The sequence below is a fragment of the Callorhinus ursinus genome, unplaced genomic scaffold, assembly GCF_003265705.2.
Source record: "Callorhinus ursinus isolate GAN/ISIS: 27379988/994484 unplaced genomic scaffold, GSC_fseal_2.0 scaffold8, whole genome shotgun sequence".
Classification (NCBI taxonomy): domain Eukaryota; kingdom Metazoa; phylum Chordata; class Mammalia; order Carnivora; family Otariidae; genus Callorhinus; species Callorhinus ursinus.
In genome coordinates this window covers 15652202-15671167 of record NW_027397070.1, presented here as the reverse complement: position 1 = coordinate 15671167, position 18966 = coordinate 15652202, and the positions used below count along the sequence as shown (strand labels likewise).

At 41.9% G+C, this 18966-nt stretch overlaps 1 non-coding gene and 2 pseudogenes across 1 annotated transcript; all 3 read right to left on the bottom strand.

The window, feature by feature from the left end:
• Positions 1-9036: 9036 nt before the first annotated feature.
• LOC112821921 (proton-coupled amino acid transporter 2 pseudogene) lies at positions 9037-9902 on the bottom strand (annotated as a pseudogene).
• Positions 9903-17955: 8053 nt separating this feature from the next.
• LOC112821778 (large ribosomal subunit protein eL38 pseudogene) lies at positions 17956-18169 on the bottom strand (annotated as a pseudogene).
• Positions 18170-18512: 343 nt separating this feature from the next.
• TRNAK-CUU (transfer RNA lysine (anticodon CUU)) lies at positions 18513-18585 on the bottom strand. Its single transcript has one exon. It is a non-coding gene; the product is annotated as a tRNA-Lys (tRNA).
• Positions 18586-18966: the final 381 nt, after the last annotated feature.

The window sequence follows — 18966 nt, the reverse complement described above, 5'->3', positions numbered from 1 at the left end:
GTGCTAATTGGAAGGTTACAAACATTAAAACTTAGCAGTAGCCATAGCCATAATTGTACAGATTTTTATTTTTTTTTCTTCCAAGTTTTTAGATTTTAGACCAATAAAAGTCTTTTTTCAGGTTGGAGTATTTTGTCACTGACATCTGTAATTGCTGGCATAGAATGATAAAACTGTTCTGTCCTTGTTATACCACTGTGTTTGGAACCTAAAATAAGGTTTGATTTACTCATGAATTAAATAAGAAATTTCAATGAAGATTATAAAATATTTAGAACTGAACAGTAAAAGTGCTATGTGTCAAAACTTGTGGTATGGGAAAAAGGGTTATTAGAGGGATATGTAGTATTTTAAATGCAACTGGAGAAAAAGGATTGGAAATCAACTTTGCATTCAACTCAGGAAAATAAAAAAGAACAACAAATCTAAAAGAAGAAAGGAAATAACGATAAAATCAGTTTGGTTTTTTTTTTTTAAAGGTTTTATTTATTTATTTGACAGAGACACAGCAAGAGAAGGAATACAAGCAGCAGGGGTGGGAGAGGGAGACGCAGCCTTCCCGTCAAGCCGGGAGCCTGATGCGGGGCTCAATCCCAGGGCCCTGGGATCATGACCTGAGCCAAAGGCAGATGCTTAACGACTGAGCCACCCAGGCGCTCCAAAATCAGATTTTTAATGAGGTGGAAAACAAAACAAAGATCAATGGAGATGTTCCATAAAACAAAGAAGAGCTTAAAAGTCTTAAACCCATTTCTAAAGCTAAGAAGGAAATTGAGTATCAGCTCATCTTCTGAATAGTAAAATAGTGTTTTTTTAAATGGAAGTCATAATAATTATTTAAAAATTTTTGTTCAGGCCAATTAAGCATAACTGTTTAGTTGTTTAATGACCAAGCCATCTAAAATTTTTCCTCCAATGAATTTCAGGGAAGATTAGATGTTACAATCATACATTTACTACTCAGGAATGTAGAAGTAGTTTCAAACTAGAGAAATTGTGGAATTTTGGAGTTCAAAGAGTCCATTGAGGTCAAGTCAAGCCCTATCTCTTTATCCATCAAGAATTCCCTGTCAATATCCCAGATGGTTAGTCATCTGACCTCTGTATACAGAGCACTTTCAGTGACAAGTAAAACAAGATAGCTGTAAATTGCTGAATGCTACAGATGACTTAACACTTAGAGAAAAGATAATGTTAGTGAATTGGGAAGGAATAACATGCCACATACCGGAATAAGCCTTGACCGGAATTTGATGGAGAACATTTAAATCTGTTTTACACAACACATTCTGAGGGATGATAATCATTGACCTACAAAGCCATCTGGCACTCTCTGATACTGTCATTAAAAGAGAGTGGGCAGCCCATAATGCAGGAGGTGTTTGCCAATTTAGAAAAACACTTCTAAGCAGGACATGGTGCACTCACTTTCTAACAGAGCACTGTTGTGTTTTCCAACAGCAATAACCAGAGTATTTAGGTAGAGAAAAGTGCATTGCAGAGACAAATGGCGTGAGTCTGTTTCCTATAGGAAATGTGGCTTGCTCTCCTGGGGAAAGGGCTGATTTCTGATCTGTGTCAAGATCTCGCTCAGCTACCTTACCAGGGTGAAGCAGCCACAGAATGATCCTTATGTATATGTTTAACCTGTTCTGCTATTTGTTTTGGCAAAGTAGGGAGAGCCATAAAATCAACAATTTTTGTAGGGGTTAGAGATTTTTTCTAAGAGAAACAAATCTGGAGATTACTTTTGAGTTACAGTAAGTATGTCATTTTGAAGTGGTAAGTATACTGATTAAAGAACCTCCGAAGTGAAGGATCACATTTCACTTTATCTAGTGTGTTAGAGCAGACAGTTCCTGTCTTCAAGGCAGTTTAAAAATAACTTAATCTGCAAAGGTTTAAAAATTAATCTTCATAAAATCCTTGTGAGATGCTGATAGGTCAAATATTTTGCATGTTTGGAAAACATTGGTGAAGAAGTAAAATTCAACAGAGACAAATCCTAGAGCAGTACTTCTCAAACTTGAACATACATAGGAATCACCTACAGATGATCATTAAATGCAGATTTTAAAGTAGGTCTGAAACGGAGTCAGATTTTTGCATTTCAAACAAAGTTCCCCAGGATACCAGTGGTGCTTTCTGGACCACAATTTAAAATAGCAAGTTCTGCTAAAGGCGACATTTTCACCACGTTTTGGGACTTCCACACAAAGAAGTCCAACAGTCAGAAATGTGCGTTCTGGAATCAGGAGATTCAGGTTTGGGAACCATAAGCCTAGAATTGATAGCTGAAGCTATGAGATTAGATGAAGTTGCTTTTATTAATTATTTACTAAGTGCTAACAAGGTATGTAGGGAGCACAGTTAGACAGTCTTCCTCTGTTGAGCACGGATTATGCCATCATGTATGGTCTCTTGCAGCGTTTAATTCTAAAATTCTATTTTTAATGAGAACATTAAGCCAACTGATTTATCCAATATGTCTTTTTCAGCAAGGAAGTATTTCTATTAAAAAGGCTATCAAGTTACTGAAATATTAATAGTAGTACAATATCATGTGACCAAAGAGAATGCTTTCATTGAAACCTGGGTTTTGATAATACCCAGAATTAGGTTCTGTATTTTAACAGGTGTTTCGAAAAAATAAGATCCTGAGTAATAAACTACGAAATGGCTTAATTAACAGCTGCCTTTAATTATTTTAAGAAGATACATCCCATTTTTTTAGGACCGTGAAATAGACTGCCAAGGCATATTCTGAAATGTTCTTAATTAAGTATGTTTATTTGTTGCTTAGATCCCCATTATGGATTAGGGTAGACACATCTTCCCGGAGGTAGAAAAATAAATTTGACCGTCTGAGCAGACTTTAGACCAACAGACTACTGATTTGTGTGTGTTGTGTCTTCTCATCTGCTTATATATTTATAGTGAAGCTTTTCAATTATGTTTACTTATTGAATGTCATACACACTCTTGACATGGCTTGTTGTAAATGACTCTAATGATTAGCTTCCATTTGGAGTCTAAAGTCCAGCACCGTTTCAGGGAACTAATGTTTTATTATTGCCGGTCCCCTGACAGGAACATTCACGGCGCCCACTGTGCTTACTCAGTCTAGGCCGGTGACAGCTACATCTGCTTCTCCATCTGCACCTTGCAGTTTTAAGTCGATATCATGAGCTATCTGTAAAACTTAAGAATCTGACTGTATCTAATGAAGGAAGCTAACTACATTGAAAAAAAACTCCACCTTTCTGCAGGACCTTCCACACAATAATAGTTCTGTGGAATGATGTGGGGATTTCTTATGATTAAGTAGATCATGAGGCTGTGATTGTCAAACAGATACATTTAACCATGTCCAAAGAATACTTTCATTTATTAAGAATAATAATCACAAAATATGTTTAATAATGATGTAGCTGTGATATGTGTTATATAAGGCCCTGTTTCTGTCATAGATAAAACCCATTTTGATAAAGAAAACCTAAAGTTCCCACTACAGAGGAAGAAAACCAAATCCTTACTGTAGCATATGAGGCATGTCAGTCATCACGCCTGCTACATTCAAGATGCGCTCCCGCTTGCAGCCCTCTGCGGAGCTCAGCAACCAGCCCCAGTCTCTTCCCCAAGCAAAGAGATGGGATCAAATTTTCTAAAGGCACTTAAATCCACAGACTGGTTGGTGATCTATGAAATGAGTTGGCGTGAAATACTTACCCCTGTAAGGATAATGGTAACTAACTAGACCAATTACACTCTCCTCCTCTAAAAGTTGAATAGGAAACTCCAGAGAATAGCAGCCGTTCTGTAATGAGAGGAAAAATGATAGAGGAGAAACAAGCACATTGGTGGTGGAACATTAGGGTGAAGATTCATGAACTCTGGCTGGGAAATGGTTCCTATTTTGCCTTGAATCCTGTAGAATGGCTATTTCTAGAATCCTTTCACCCTGATTCCCAAATGTGCCCTTACAGCAAATCCTCATTATCTGAGAAGAACTAAACTTACTGGTGAAATAAAGATCACAGTGGCCATGATGATTTACCTTTTGACCTGATATTGCAAAGAATAGGGATTCAGTACTCATGAAACTAATCAGATGAAGCCAGAGTGTGGCATATTTGGACACAGTCCCAGGAGATGCAGTGTTTTATCTGTCCAGTCACCAGGTTCAGGTTTCTTTCTAACACTATCCAGCAGGATTACTAACTTAACAGCTTTCTGACAACAGAAGCCTTAATATCAATGAGTATTGGGAGTTACATATGATTCGCTCCACATCTTTGTAACTAGTATATTGCATGAGGAGGTTCGTGAGCCATAATTATGAAAGCTATTGTATTTTGTCTCTGACTGTCCCTTTGAAGGTGTTCAATGTGTGTAGTTTCCCACCCCTCAGCCACTCAACGGAGACTGTAGCAGGCTGATCATTTTGGGGTGACTCACCAAATAAAGATCACTCCAAGTCATAGACATAGCCCCACTCACTAGTCACCAGGTCCTATGCTAAGTAGGAAATATGCATCACCTCATTTATATTTCTGCCTGATGGCCTTACAGCTCACTCTGGAACCTGCTGTCCATGTTATCTTGACATATTAATCCAAGCCATTGCCGCATATTTATTCATCAGAAGAGTGTGAATGGTACAGACACAAAGAGAATCCCATGGTCAGTCTCTGGTTCTTCTCTTACTCAGCATGTCTTGGAAATAATTATGTTTTCTGACACATTCTTTGCCCAGATTTTCTCCTGGGTCCCACCCACTCAACTCTTCCTCCACAGTCTGTTTCGTGATATATGGTTCTGACTGTAGAACCTTTATTCCTAGTTACAGGATTTGCTTAGAAACTGCTCAAGGTAAACCTTAGGAGCTGAATCTTCACCAATCAATTCTTATGAAAGAAAGAAAAACTCTGGACAAGGCCATCTGCCTGCTTTTCTTATTAATGAGAATGGTGGACATGATGCACCAGCTTTCTGTAGAATGTTGTGTGGTTATGTTCTTCTCCGCCTGCTGGGTCTGTCCTGCTGGGTGGGGATTCTTTGTGGGCTGGAACCATGGGAAGTGTATCTGGTGACGAGAGTCCCTCCCTGCCTGGAGTCAGGACTAAAAATGGACACTCTTTTTCACAACTCGAGGACACGTTGTGTAGCATCAGTGTTTCTTGACAGTTGTAGCTAAAAAAATAGCTCAGAAAAATAATACCACTCAATCACTTTATATGCAATATAGCTCAGAAAAATAATACCACTCAATCACTTTATATGCAATAGCATGTAGGTTAGATAAGTGTTCAGAGACTAGAGATAAAAGTGATTTATAGAGCAGTGCTTTGTGCTAAAAATATTAGCTGCTGATGATTCTAAAAAGTTAAAAATAGAACTAACCTACCAGTCATATAATCTGTAGGGAGGAAGGCATATTTTATTTATTTATTTATTTATTTATTTATTTATTTATTTAATTTTTTAAAAAGATTTTATTTATTTGAGAGAGAGAGAATGAGAGATAGAGAGCATGAGAGCGAAGAGGGTCAGAGGGAGAAGCAGACTCCCTGCTGAGCAGGAAGCCTGATGCGGGACTCGATCCTGGGACTCCAGGATCATGACCTGAGCCAAAGGCAGTCGCTTAACCAACTGAGCCACCCAGGCACCCAGGAGGAAGGCATATTTAATCATTTATCCTATCAATGAAAGATTTGCTATGTGTTAAGATGACTCATGCAGTAGAGTATATTTGTCATTTGTTTCTGAATCTGGTGATTTCACAAAATTAATAAACTTGTATTTCTAGCCAATTCTTTACTATTAAATTTTAGAAGGATGTGAAACAAGACTTATGAAGAAATAGGGTTCCTGGGTGGCTCAGTCGGTTAAGCGTCTTGACTCTTGGTTCCGCCTCAGGTCATGATCTTGGGGTCGTGAGATCAAGTCCTGTGTTGGGCCCCGCACTCAGCTGGGAGTCTGCTTGAGAGATTCTCTCCCCCTGCTCATGCTCTCTCTCTCTCCCTAAAATAAAGCAATAAAATCTTAAAAAAAATAAAACTTGACAAGAGACAAAAATTATTCTGTGCTCTTTATTTTTCTGTTGAGGAATGTGTCATTACATTTCTCTATTATTTTCACCTTCTACTTATTTGTGGAATTGCTGAACTAGCTCTTGAATTGAGTGAACATTTTAATTCACTCCGAGTTTTTATATTAAGACTTCAGTGAACAAAGGGGAGAATCACTAAAGAAAGAAAGAAATAATAATATAATAAAAATAGCAAGGAAAGCATCTCAGAGAAACAGGTTAGAAAATGCTAAAATAAATTTCAATTGAGGTGACTACAGCTTGAAGGCCTAACACTTTTTTACCTCAGGGGGTCAGTAGCTACTACATAACTGGAAACTCAAATCCTGTTTTAATATCTCTCTCCTCCAATTTAAATTCTGAACTTTTCTAATTTTTATGTGACTTTTTTTCTATCAACACCCATGCTTTAGTATTTGTTTTTTTGAAACCTAATCCCGACTCCTGTCTGAAATAATTAGACCCCAAAAGTAAAACATTGTTTGTTGAAAGGGTACAAAATTGAAGAGTATGACTTTAATTCCACATCATGCAAGACAAGCTTTCAAAATCTGAGTTCTCAGAAGAAAATTATAAATACATGAAATTTTTTATTTGTTCTGTAAATCAATTCTTTTAAGAGCAGCAATTGTGATACAATAAGAGAGGCTGGGTTGGGATTTTGAGGTCACGTACCATCCTAGCCTCTCTAGATGTGACCACTTTTTTTTTTTTTTAAGATTTGTTTATTTTAGAGAGAGAGTGCTTGGGGGAAAGCGCAGAGGGAGAGGAAGAGAGAATCTTAAGCAGACTCCATACTGAGCATGGAGCCCAATGCAGGGCTCGATCTCACTACCCTGAGATCATGACCTGAGCCGAAATCAAGAGTCGGTGCTTACCACTGAGCCACCCAGGTGCCCCGTCTCTTGACAAGTTTTGTTTCACATCCTTCTAAAATCATAGTACCTACCTCCTAGTGTTGTGTGAGGATTAAACGATTGAGTGCTTGTAATGTGCAGTCAGGCCTCCCATGACAATGACAACCCATACTTGCAGGGCATTTAATAAGTGCCAGGCAGTGTTCTGTTTTGTTTTTTTTAAAGATTTTATTTATTTGAGAGAGAGAGAGAGACTGTGGGAGTGTGCATGAGCGTGCACAAGCCAGGGGAGGGGGAGAAGTAGGGCAGAGCCCTGTGGGGCTCAATACCAGGACCCTGAGAACCTGATCTGAGCCCAAGGCAGCCGCTTAACTGACAGCCCCCCAGGCGCCACCCCAGGCAGTGTTCTATGTGCTAAGGATAACCTCTGAGACAGGCACTATTATAATTCCCAGTTTGCCAATGAGGAAACTAAGACACAGAGTAGTTAAACAACTTACTCAAGATCACAGGCTACTTAATGGTAGACTAGAGATTAAGTCCAGATAGTTTGCTCCAGAATCCATGCTCCTTTTTTGCTCCGTTTCCTGAGGGTGATTAAAATTCCTGTGGAGCTTGGGTCCCGAGATAAGGGAAATGTGTTGGCGGAGGTCATCGAGAGGTCGTGACCTCCAGTTGACCTGTGAGCTGGCCCCAGGCAATTGGCAGCTCCTCACCCCTTCCTTGTCCTTGTAATGTAGATTCCGCCCACCATTCCCTCTTTAGGCCCTGTTTCTATAACGCAGCCTTGATTGGTGTTAACTGAACCCAGTTAAGGCAGTTGTAGAAACTTAAGATTCTGGCAACTGGGTGCAGAGATCTACTGCTTGTGGCCACCGAAGACAAGCCTCGGAAGTTCCCTTGCTGCTTATAATGGCCACTTCGCAATCTGGAGTGGCCTGCCTCCTTTTTCAGTCTCTCCTTGCCCTCTGTGTATGGGGCCAAGTTTACAAGCCACAAAGGGTCATTTGGGCCTCACTGACTTCTGGCTGGAAGGCAGTCCCATTTGGTCTTTGGCCATCAGCCTTTTCCTCACCGTGCGTCGCTTCTGTAACTTCTGGCCTGTCTCTCTTGGTAATGCTCCGGGAAAGTCCGGCTGTGACCCCTTGCTGATCAGGCTCCCACACCTGCTCACCCTGGTCCTCCTGGCCTTCCCAAAGTCAGCCGGTCCACACTGGCCCCTGACTTGGGGCCATCACCACTCTAAGCTCAGTGTGCTGATTTTCAGGTACCTTCTGCACCTTTCATTAAGGGGTTTGAAACCTCTTGTGACTCTTTCCAGCTCACTGCCGGTACCCAGGTACACCTGAGCAGGGGCGAAGCTCTGTTCTCTCAGGCCTTCTCCACACCGCTACCTACTTTACTACAGTCACCTGTAGAATAGAACTCCAGGCAGGAACAGACAAGCCTCTTTTGACTAGGGATTTATACTTACCTGGGTCTCTACTACTTACCCCTCCGCCGAGCACTTTGATGCTGGGCTGAGACACTCATGTCCTAAATCTCCCTCTTTTACTACTACCCATCTCCTACTTTCCTCTCCCTCTCTTCTGAGGCTCCTAATTTCATTTTTTTAAAGATTTATTTGTTGTCGTTTTTTTTAAAGATTTTATTTATTTATTTGAAAGAGAATGAGAGATGGAGAGCACGAGAGGGAAGAGGGTCAGAGGGAGAAGCAGACTCCGGTTATTTTTGCCTGTGCGTGAAGGGGAGAGAGAGAGAGAGAGAGAGAGTGAGTGCACCGGCATGCAGGAGCGGGGGTGGGGTTGTGGGAAGGGGCAGAAGGAAAAGCAGGCTCCCCACTGAGCAGGGAGCCGATGCGGGACTCAATCCCAGGACCCTGGGATCATGACCTGAGCCAGCAGACTCTTAATTAATTGAGCCACCCAGTTGCCCCAATCTCCTTTTTTTTTTTTTTTTGGTATGAAGATAAATGTTTAATAGATGTATTGGGACAAGCGGTTACTTTCCCCTGTGTGCACACAGAAACCCAGAAACCTAGAGTTCCTGGATCCTGTTCAAAAGGCCACCCACAGCACGGGGGAAAGATCACCCCAATGCAAACCTTACCACACCAATGCTTTCAAATGAAAAAAATGGCTGTTCCAAAGAAGAGAGGGTAGGTCTTCCAGCTTGCTATCAGTGGCAACCGGCTGGGGTCTGGAATTTCCTGGATGATAAAACTGGGTGATGATGATCAAGCTAACCAGCATGCTGATGTTGGCCAACAAAGAGAAGATGGTCAAGACCCGGAGGTTCCGGATGAGGACTAGCAGCACCAGGAAGAGCAGGAAGGAGAGCATGTAGAGTCGTGAGTCCATGGTGGGCGTCAGAAACACTGTCTCATTGTAATGGCAGTTGCTGGTTGTCGCATTAACTGCTTCCACTACCTGTTTTAAAGTATCAGCCAGAAACACAATGTACACACAGCAGAAGCCCAGCTGGGTGACTATAAGGAAGAAGCTCACGATATTCCTTTCTCAGTGGGCATGGGTCCGGAGCCAGGCACTAGGGCTGGCTTCCAGGCTGTGCATCACCGTGTCGCCATAGTCCATGAAGGGCTTGTTAAGCCTGTGGCAGAAGCGCTGGGCACACCTGACCAGGATGTGCATACAGTGGCAAGCGATGAAGCCCATGGCCAACAAACTGAGGGGGCCCATCAGGATGCCTGCATTCTTCACAGCCAGGGGTAGTCCCAGGATCCCTGTACCCATGTTGCCTTTCACCAGGTGAACCAAGGTCTGGAACGCTGTTATGCCCTTGGTCTTCTCTAAGCCTGGTGACTCCGAAGGCCGTCCATCCCAGAAGCTGGAGTCCTTGTTCTGCATCTTCTTGGCACTTTTGGGAGGGGACCTGAGGTACAGTTTGAGGTCAACAGTGCCCTGGGGGCCCCTGGCACTCTTTGTCACAGGCATGACTGCTTCCGAAAGAGAGGGCTCTGGGTGTTGAGGAGGTCTGCTCTGGAAGGAGGCAAGCAGGAAGGTGTCCGTCAGGTGCAAACCCCAGCTCAGCAGCTTGTGCCTTGCTCTGGCCAGGCTGGAATGAGGCCCCGCCTACCTCCCTCCCCGATCTCATTTTTAATGGAGATATAGTCTATTTCCCCCACTATCGCTGCCCTCAGCATTGTCACGCCCACTGAGAGTGTACAGCACATTCCCAGGCCCTGGTACTATGTCAGACTTGTAGCAAAGAGAATGTTGGGACCTGCAAGAAACTCTAACAAATTCTCTGGCAAGAGTGTAGGGGGTCATTTCAATTGGGTAATTTCTGCTCCCAATGAATACCTGGGAAAACACAGTAGATAAAACTGGTGAGACAAGGGCGCCTGGGTGGCTCAGTCGTTAGGCATCTGCCTTCGGCTCAGGTCATGATCCCAGGGTCCTGGGATCGAGCCCCGCATCGGGCTCCCTGCTCCGCGGGAAGCCTGCTTCTCCCTCTCCCACTCCCCCTGCTTGTGTTCCCTCTCTTGCTGTCTCTCTCTCTCTCTGTCAAATAAATAAATAAAATCTTAAAAAAAAAAAAAACAAACAACTGGTGAGACAGCCGGGGGTCAGATCCTCAAGGGCAATGTATCATCAGAGCAGAAAAGTCTGAAGGGTGGGAAGGCTGGATGTAATCAAACGGGGGCACATGGGAAGGACTTGTGGTCATCTAGGCAAGACAGGTGTTGCTTGGAGGAGGGTAGTGGACATGGGAGGGAGAGGAGACAGGCAGCCTGTGCCCGGAGATACCTCACTGTAGCTAGAGAATTCACACGTATTCCTTATTTTTTAACAACTTTATTGAGGTATGTTTGATATATAAAAATTGTATGTGTTTAAGGTGTGCAACTTGATGTTTTGATATATGTATACATTGTGAAAAGATCACCACAACCCAGCTAAATAACTTACCAATCTTCTCTACGTAGTTACCATTTTGTGTTTGTGTGTGTGGTGAGAGATTTAAATTGCGATCTATCCTCTTAGCAAATTTCAAGTATACAAGCAATATTGTTGCAATTTCCTTCTTTTTTAAGGCTGAGTAATAATTCATTGTGTGTGTGTAATATATATATATAAAAGATTGAACTGTTACTCAGCCTTAAAAAAGAAGGGAATCCTGACATTTTCAACAATATGGATGAATCTGGAAGACTTTACACTAAGTGAAATAAGCCAGACCCAGAAAGACAAATACTGCATACTTACCCTCTCTTTTTTTTAAAGATTTTATTTATTTATCTGAGAGAGTGAGCAAGTGAGAAGGAGTGGGGGGAGGGGCAGAGGGAGAGGGAAAACAGACTCCCCTCTGAGCAAGGACCCTGATGCAGGGTTCCATCCCTGGACTCCAGAATCAGTACCTGAGCCGAAGGCAGACACTTAACCAACTGAGCCACCCAGGAGCCCCCTGCATACTTATTCTAAAGGATACTTTCCCAGTGAAGTCTTCCCTGACTTCCCATGGCTTGCTCCCGTAGATACTGGTACATGGTTTGTATTATAATTTTTTTTTTTTTTTTTTTTTTTTTTACTGTGTCTGTCTTTCCTGCTGGAATGTGCTGTCCCTATTGAGGGCAGTAATTTTTGCCCAGCTTCTGTATTCCCAGGGTTTATTAGATTGCTTGGCTCACAAAAGGCCATCAAATATCTGTTGAATGAATGAACAAATGAATAGACATATCAGAGTAGTGGGTATTACATTGTGAAAGGTTATGGCCAATCCTTGGCACAAAATTCCCTGAGAGACATAAATGAAAAACACCTGGATCCTGCAGTGCAGACGAGGGCATTGCCCTAGAGCTGGAGCAGCAAGAATGACAAGGCATGGAACCTAAACATTAGGGACAGGCAACTTGGCTTCTTGAGTAGCCAAAGTTGTTTCTGGATTTTAATGTGTCTGGTATATTAACAAATCAGGGAGTCATTCATTCTGTGCTTTTCTGACCTGCTAAGCTAAAATTCTGGTGAGCCATCGTGAAAAACAAGGGAAGTAATGGGGAGCTGCATCGAGCGACCTTCGCCTTAGGTACCCTTTGCACTATTTGCTGTGTAGGGACTAGACTGAAATAAAAGCATCTTAAACTACTTGGAAGTCTTCAGTGTTGCCTAACCTCAAAACAAAAGCAGATTTCAATAGTCTAGCCTAGTGCATCCACCACGCATGCACAGTGTTGGTTGGTTATTGTTAGATTTTTATGATTTTTGCCAAACTAACTGGTGTGGCACTGTATTTTGTTGTTGATCCAGATTTTCAAAACTTTTAATCTTGTATTTTAAAGAAGTTCTCGGGGCACCTGGGAGGCTCAGTTGGTTAAGCGACTGCCTTCGGCTCAGGTCATGATCCTGGAGTCCCTGGATCGAGTCCCGCATCGGGCTCCCTGCTCAGCAGGGAGTCTGCTTCTCCCTCTGACCCTCTTCCCTCTCGTGCTCTCTATCTCTCATTCTCTCTCTCTCTCTCAAATAAATAAATAAAATCTTAAAAAAAATAAAATAAAAAAGAAGTTCTCATCTCTCAGTTCCTGATCCTCCGTGAGTACTTTTCTGTCTTTGCTTGCTGATTAGAGTCAACAGAATTTTATCCATTTTATGGCTTTTTTCAGAGAACCATCTTTGGGGTATGCCTGGGTTGCTTAGTCAGTTAGTCTGACTCTTTACTTAGGCTCAGGTCATGATCTCAGGGCCGTGAGATTGAGCCCACAAAGGGCTCCCTGCTCAGGGGGGTCTGCTCAGGATTCTCTTTCTCTGCCCCTCCTGTATGCTTGTGCATGCACGTGTGCTCTCTATCTCTCTCAAATAAGTAAATAAGTCTTTAAAAAAAAAAAAAGAACTATCTTTGGGGTTATCAATTTCATTTTCTTATTATTTTCTTCTTCTATTAATTCCTTCTTTGTGTTTACCCTTGACTCGCTTTATTGCTTTCTTATAAGTGCTCAGCTCATTTATTTTTATTTTTTTAATTTTTATTATTTTTTTAAAGTTTATTTATTTATTCATGAGAGACAGAGAGAGAGAGAGAGGCAGAGGGAGAAGCAGGCTCCCAAGGGGCGGGGAGCCCGATGCGGGACCCGATCCCAGGACCCTGGGATCATGACCTGAGCTGAAGGCAGACGCTTAACCATATGAGCCACCCAGGCGCCCTCAGCTCATTTATTTTAATGCTTTCTTAATATTTAAAGTGTTTATCAATATTTTCATCTGAGTGTCTCATTGGTGATAGTGTATCCTTTTATATGTAGTGTTCTCATTTTGGTTATCTCTAAATTGATCCTGATCATAGCTAAGTTTTTGATTTTTTTTTTCTTACTTAGGCTTTTAGGAGGTAGTGTTTGGTTTGTGGGATATGTAATTTGATATACATATCTATTAACTTGATCTTTATGTATTTCTTTTTTTTTAAGATTTTATTTATTTTTGTGTGAGAGAGAGAGAGTGTGAGCGTGAGCATGAGTGGTGGGGGAAGAGGGAGAAGCAGGCTCCCTGCTGAGCAGGGAGCCCGATGTCGATGTTGGGCTCATGATCTGAGCCAAAGACAGCCAGTTAACCAACTGAGCCACCCAGATGCCCTTATTGTGGATTTCTTGAAACATTGTCCTTGTTTATTTTTGCCTACTTGATTTGTCAAGATAGATATTGTGTCAAAGTCCACTGCTACTACTGAGTTGCTGATAATGTATTCTTGTATTTCTGAAGACTTATTTCCTGTATGGGTTTCAGTACAATCCTAGTCAGCATATAAAGATTTGACTGCTATGCTAGTACTAAGGACCATACCGCTTATTAATATAAAATGATTCTATTTGCCCTATGTAAGGTTTTTGGCCTTAACTTCCTCACTCCCTCTTTTATACCTGCCTTGGTCTTCCCTACATTTTTCTTCCCTCTAACTTTTATCCCTTTATGTCACTTTATATTAGATGGGACTCTTAAACGCAATCTGCAAGTCATTTGACTAGAAGACATTTGGTTCTACTTTTCATCTTGTTTCACGTTTTATTTTTCCTTTTTTTTTGCATTTTCATTGTTTTGAAGTATGGATCTCATTTTCTTTGCTTTTATCTTCCTTTGGAGATACTGGCACACATATTTAAATTCTGCTAGTGGTACTTAGTTCTCCACGTTTTTCAAAAGCATTCTTTTAACTTACATTTCTCTATCATAAAAATAAAACTGCAGCTTTGATTACCATGGCGGGGCAGGTTCACCTACTTTCTACCTTCTCATTGCTCATTGTCCCTCACCCACGCAGTTTTTGTTAACAGAATCTGGGTTTTTAAATATAGATTATTGTAAAAATTAAAACAAATATGTTTTGACATTAGTTAAAAAAAAACTATTTCTGCAGTATTTAAATTTATGTTTGTTTCAGTTATTTTCAGATCTCTGGAAAAATCATTCTGTGTTATGATTCCTTCACTTTTACCTCCTTTTAGGCCTCTTCTCTGGGTCAATTGAAATTTGTCTTCAAATTTCAAATATATACTTAAAGATTTTATTTATTTACTTGACACAGAGAGAGCACAAGCAGGGAGAGTAGCAGGCAGAGGGAGAGGGAGAACCACAGGCTCTCTGCTGAGCAGGGAGTCCAATGCGGGGCTTGATCCCAGAACCCTGGGATCATGACCTGAGCTGAAGGCAGATGCTTAACCGACTGAGCCACCCGGGCGCCCCCAAATATATATTTTTTGAAAGAATTATACATGAGTGGGCATATTCTCTGAAATATCTGATTTTGTTTTGTTGCTTTCACAAGTGTGAGACAACTTGGTTGCATGTAAAATTCTTAGGTGGGGGTGACTGGTGGCTCAGTCCATTAAGCCTCTGACTCTTGATTTCGGCTCAGGTCATGAGATCTGGGCCCAAGGGCTCTGGGCTCACCACCACCAGTTGGCTTGAGATACTCTCTCTCTGCCCCCACCCCCTTCCCCCATTTCCAAGCGCATGGGCCAGCACTCTCTAGTGCTCTCTAAAATGAATAAACAAACAGGGGCGCCTGGGTGGCTCAGATGGTTAAGCGTCTGGCTCCTGCTCAGGTCATGATCCCAGGGTCTTGGGATCCAGCCCCACATTGGGGTCCCTGTTGAGCGGGGAGCCTGCTTCTCCCTCTCCCTCTGCCTGCCGCTCCCCCTGCTTGTGCTCTCTCTTTATATCAAAATAAATAAAATCTTAAAAAAAAGACAAAAAAACCCAAACAAAATGAATAAACAAACAAATAAAATAGAATCCTTGGATCAAAATGAGTTTCTCCTTAAATCTTTTAGAAGATTTTCCCCACTGACCTCTGGCTTTGAATGTTGCAGTATGTTGTGTTTTAATCCAGAGCGGGGACAAATAGGTGGTAGCTTGGAGTAATGGTTCAGAGGACTGACTGGTGCCTCCCAGACATAGGCTCGAGGCATCTATTTACCTCTTCCCTGCCTACCGCTTCCCAGCCATAAGGTCTTGGGAAAGTTAGGTCTTGGTTTTCCCAGGAGCGTAAAGAAGAAAACTGATGTTGATAGTTAACCCCCTAGAGTTATTGTAAGAATTCAGTGGGTTAATTTGTATAAAGTACTTGGCCTAGCACCTGTTATGTTACTCAGTTATCATTTATTAGATTTCCCCTTCTGTTTTATATTGGACTTTTTTTCTGGGGATCTCAGGTTGTCTACATTTCTTTTTTTTTTTTTTTTTTTAAGATTTTATTTATTCATTTGCGAGAGAGACAGAGAACAAGCAGGGGGAGAGGCAGAGGGAGAGGGAGAAGCAGGCTCCTTGCTGAGCCAGGAGCCTGATGTGGGACTCGATCCCAGGACCCTGGGATCATGACCTGAGCTGAAGGCAGACGTTTAACCATCTGAGCCACCCAGGCGTCCCTGTTTCTAACACTTTTTTAAAGTTGTGAAATATGATGCACATACAGAAAAGTGTCTACATCCTGAAGGTACAGCTTGAGAAATACTAAAAGAATGAACTGTGTGTACCAGCTCAGGTTAGGAAATAGAATACTGTGATACTCCAGGGCTCCCCACATCCTCATCCCAAGCACAAAGCCTTGCTCCTCTCAAAGGTCACGCACGTCTGACTTCGGTAGTAATCACTGCCTTACTTTTTCTGTTTTAATAGTTTGACTACCTATGTATGCATCCCTAAATATTGTAGGTTAGCTTTTGAACTTTATATACATGAAATCAATCAATAGGAAGGTTTTATCTGGCTTCTTCCATAAGGCATGACATTTGTGACATTTATGTGTTCTGTGGTGAGTAGTTTTAGGTTGCTTATGTTCATTTCTGAAGAGTATTCTGTCGTTTGTGTATACTACCACATTATCCTCTATGTACAGTCGGGCTGTTGGGTTGTTTGTTTTTGCTACTACAAGCAATGCTGCCAAAAACATTCTTTAAAAACTTATAAAAAAGAAAACTATGTATTTAAGCTATACAACACGGTGATTTGATATATACATAGTGAAATTACTACAGTCAAGCTAATTAACATATATTAAAAAAAGAATTATTGGGGCACCTGGGTGGCTCAGTCGGTTCAGTGGCTGCCTTCAGCTCAGGTCATGATCCCAGGGTCCCGGGATTGAGCCCTGCGTCGGGCTCCCGGCTCAGTAGAGAGTGTGCTTCTCCCTCTGGCCTCTGTCCCAGCGCCCCCCCCTTGTGATCTCTCTCTCTCTGTGTCAAATAAATAAATAAAATAAAAAAATTATTTATTTATTTGAGGGAGGGGGGCAGAGGGAGAGAGAGAATCCCAAGCAGACTCTGTGCTCAGCGTGGAGCCTGATGCAGGGCTCGATCTCACAACCCTGAGATCATCACCTGAGCTGAAACCAAGAGTCAGTCACCCAACTGACTGAGCCACCCCGGTGCCCCTAATTAACATTTCTTCTCCTCACATACTTACAGCCCCCAAAATCTACTCTCTTAGAAAATTTCCAATATTCAGTACGGTATTATTAACTTGAAATGTGTATCCTGGTGCCCCTGTGACATTTCTTTGGGTAAAGTTTCTATCTAGGGGAGGGTTTCTTGGGTAATAGGGCATGCATATAATTAAACTCGTAGATATTATCAAACTGTTCACTAAAACAGTACTGTGTGCCAGAGTGCTTTCAGTCTCTTTAAGATGGTCATTTTGCCATCTCATTCCAGCCTGCTCCTTCCTTGTCTCGCTTCTCTTTGTTAAACCGGTATCTTTTTATATTGTCCTTAAAGGGCTAATCGGGGTTTGGAAATTTTCTTCTGGAGTACAGAAAGAGTTTATTTTCGGAGCTTAGCTCTTTTTTTTTCCTGGTCTCTTCCATATGGTTCTCTTTTTCTTTATCCTGTAATTTTTTCCCATAGACTCATGTTGGTTTTCCTCCTTTTTTTTTATCCCTTGAACAAGGTGAGATGAATCCAGACGGTGTATTTGTCATCAGGCAGGTGAGGAGGCCTTTTGTTATTTTCCCCTCACCTGTATCTCCCACAAAAATGTGTTGATGTATTAATACGTCCAAAGATGTTTTGATATGGTCTCTTTTTCAGAGGAGATGAATGTTTTTTATGGTCTCTTTTTCAGAGAAGGGCAGGTTAATGCACTGAGCCTTCCACTTAACTCCCCATTTCTAAGTAGGCATTTGTTTCACTGACACGCCATCTAGCTCTAATGTCTGATTCTGTGATACACGAAGCATCCTCATACATAAAAACTACAGTCCCCAACAGTCAGGGTCCCTACGGCAGAAGCCACCAGCTGCCACCAGTCCCTCACTGCATCTCCTTGCAGCTCTGCACACATACCAATCACCCAGCACGACCTGCCATTTGCAGACTCTGCCTGGGTACAGAGATTTGGGGGAGTAGGGTTGGTAAGGAGAGGCTTGTGTGATATTGTATTTGGCACAGAGAGGAGCCCCTGAGGGAGCTTAGAGGGCAGCTGCCTTTTTCTCTGGTTGTTCCATTCTTTTTTTTTTTTTAAGAATTTTAAAAAATTTAATGCAGTTCAAATCATTGTGCCAGGTTCATTTCAGCTCCTTCACTCCCAAACTTGGGGGCGGGGACTGCTTCAGTTTCTCTGCCTTCTCTTTGTATGTGATGACCAAGGTGTAAACGGTATCTGCTGCATCGAACTTGAAACTTCACATTATCCTTAGTTTTCTTGATCTTGATGTATTCTGCATCGTTTCACCTGAGTATGAGCAGAAAGTCCTTGATTTCTTCAGTTTTGCAAGGCATGGCTGGGGATGGGGGTGCAGGGGAGCGTGCAGGCAGAACCTCCAGAAGGGACACTCACCGGCAAGAGGCAAGAAGGGAGGACGCAAAAGTGGTTGTTACATTCTCTTGGACTCTGAGTCCGTGAACTGAAGGTGGGGGGAATAGAAATATCTTTACTGATTTTTCGGTGAAGCTCAAACCCTGGTGTTGGGGGATTAGGGTAGTGGTTGGGAAGGGGCCTGAGGGCACTCTTTGGGCCACTGGTAATCTGTTGATGTGGGTGCTAGTTACACAGATGAGTTTAGTTTGTAAAAAGCCAATGTATCATTTATGATACATGAGCTTTTCTGTTCAAAAGGACTTGCGCCCAACGTGGGGCTCGAACCCACAACCCTGAGATTAAGAGTCTCATGCTCTACCGACTGAGCTAGCTGGGCTACATGAGCTTTTCTGTATCTGTATTATACTTCAATAAAAAGTCTTGTTGTTTGTTTCAATAAAAAAAATCTGTATTATTTTTTTTTTCCTCAAGCAGCTTCTTTCTCATGATGCAAACCAGACTGTGTGGTGTGATGAACAACAAATAGGTTTTTCTCTTTGTGCATTTGCACATGCCTTGGGCTTTGTTTGATTCCACTAAGATTCAGCCATAAGGTTATTGATCACTAAGTTATAGGTGTGGTGGGTTTTGTCTTATATTTTCATGGCTATTTTAGTGCAAACGTAGGAGCAACTTTATGGGAAAATGTTAACCAGATTCCACTTTGACCTGGAAGCCGTAACATTACATTTAATTAGCAAAGTAGAGAAACATGAAG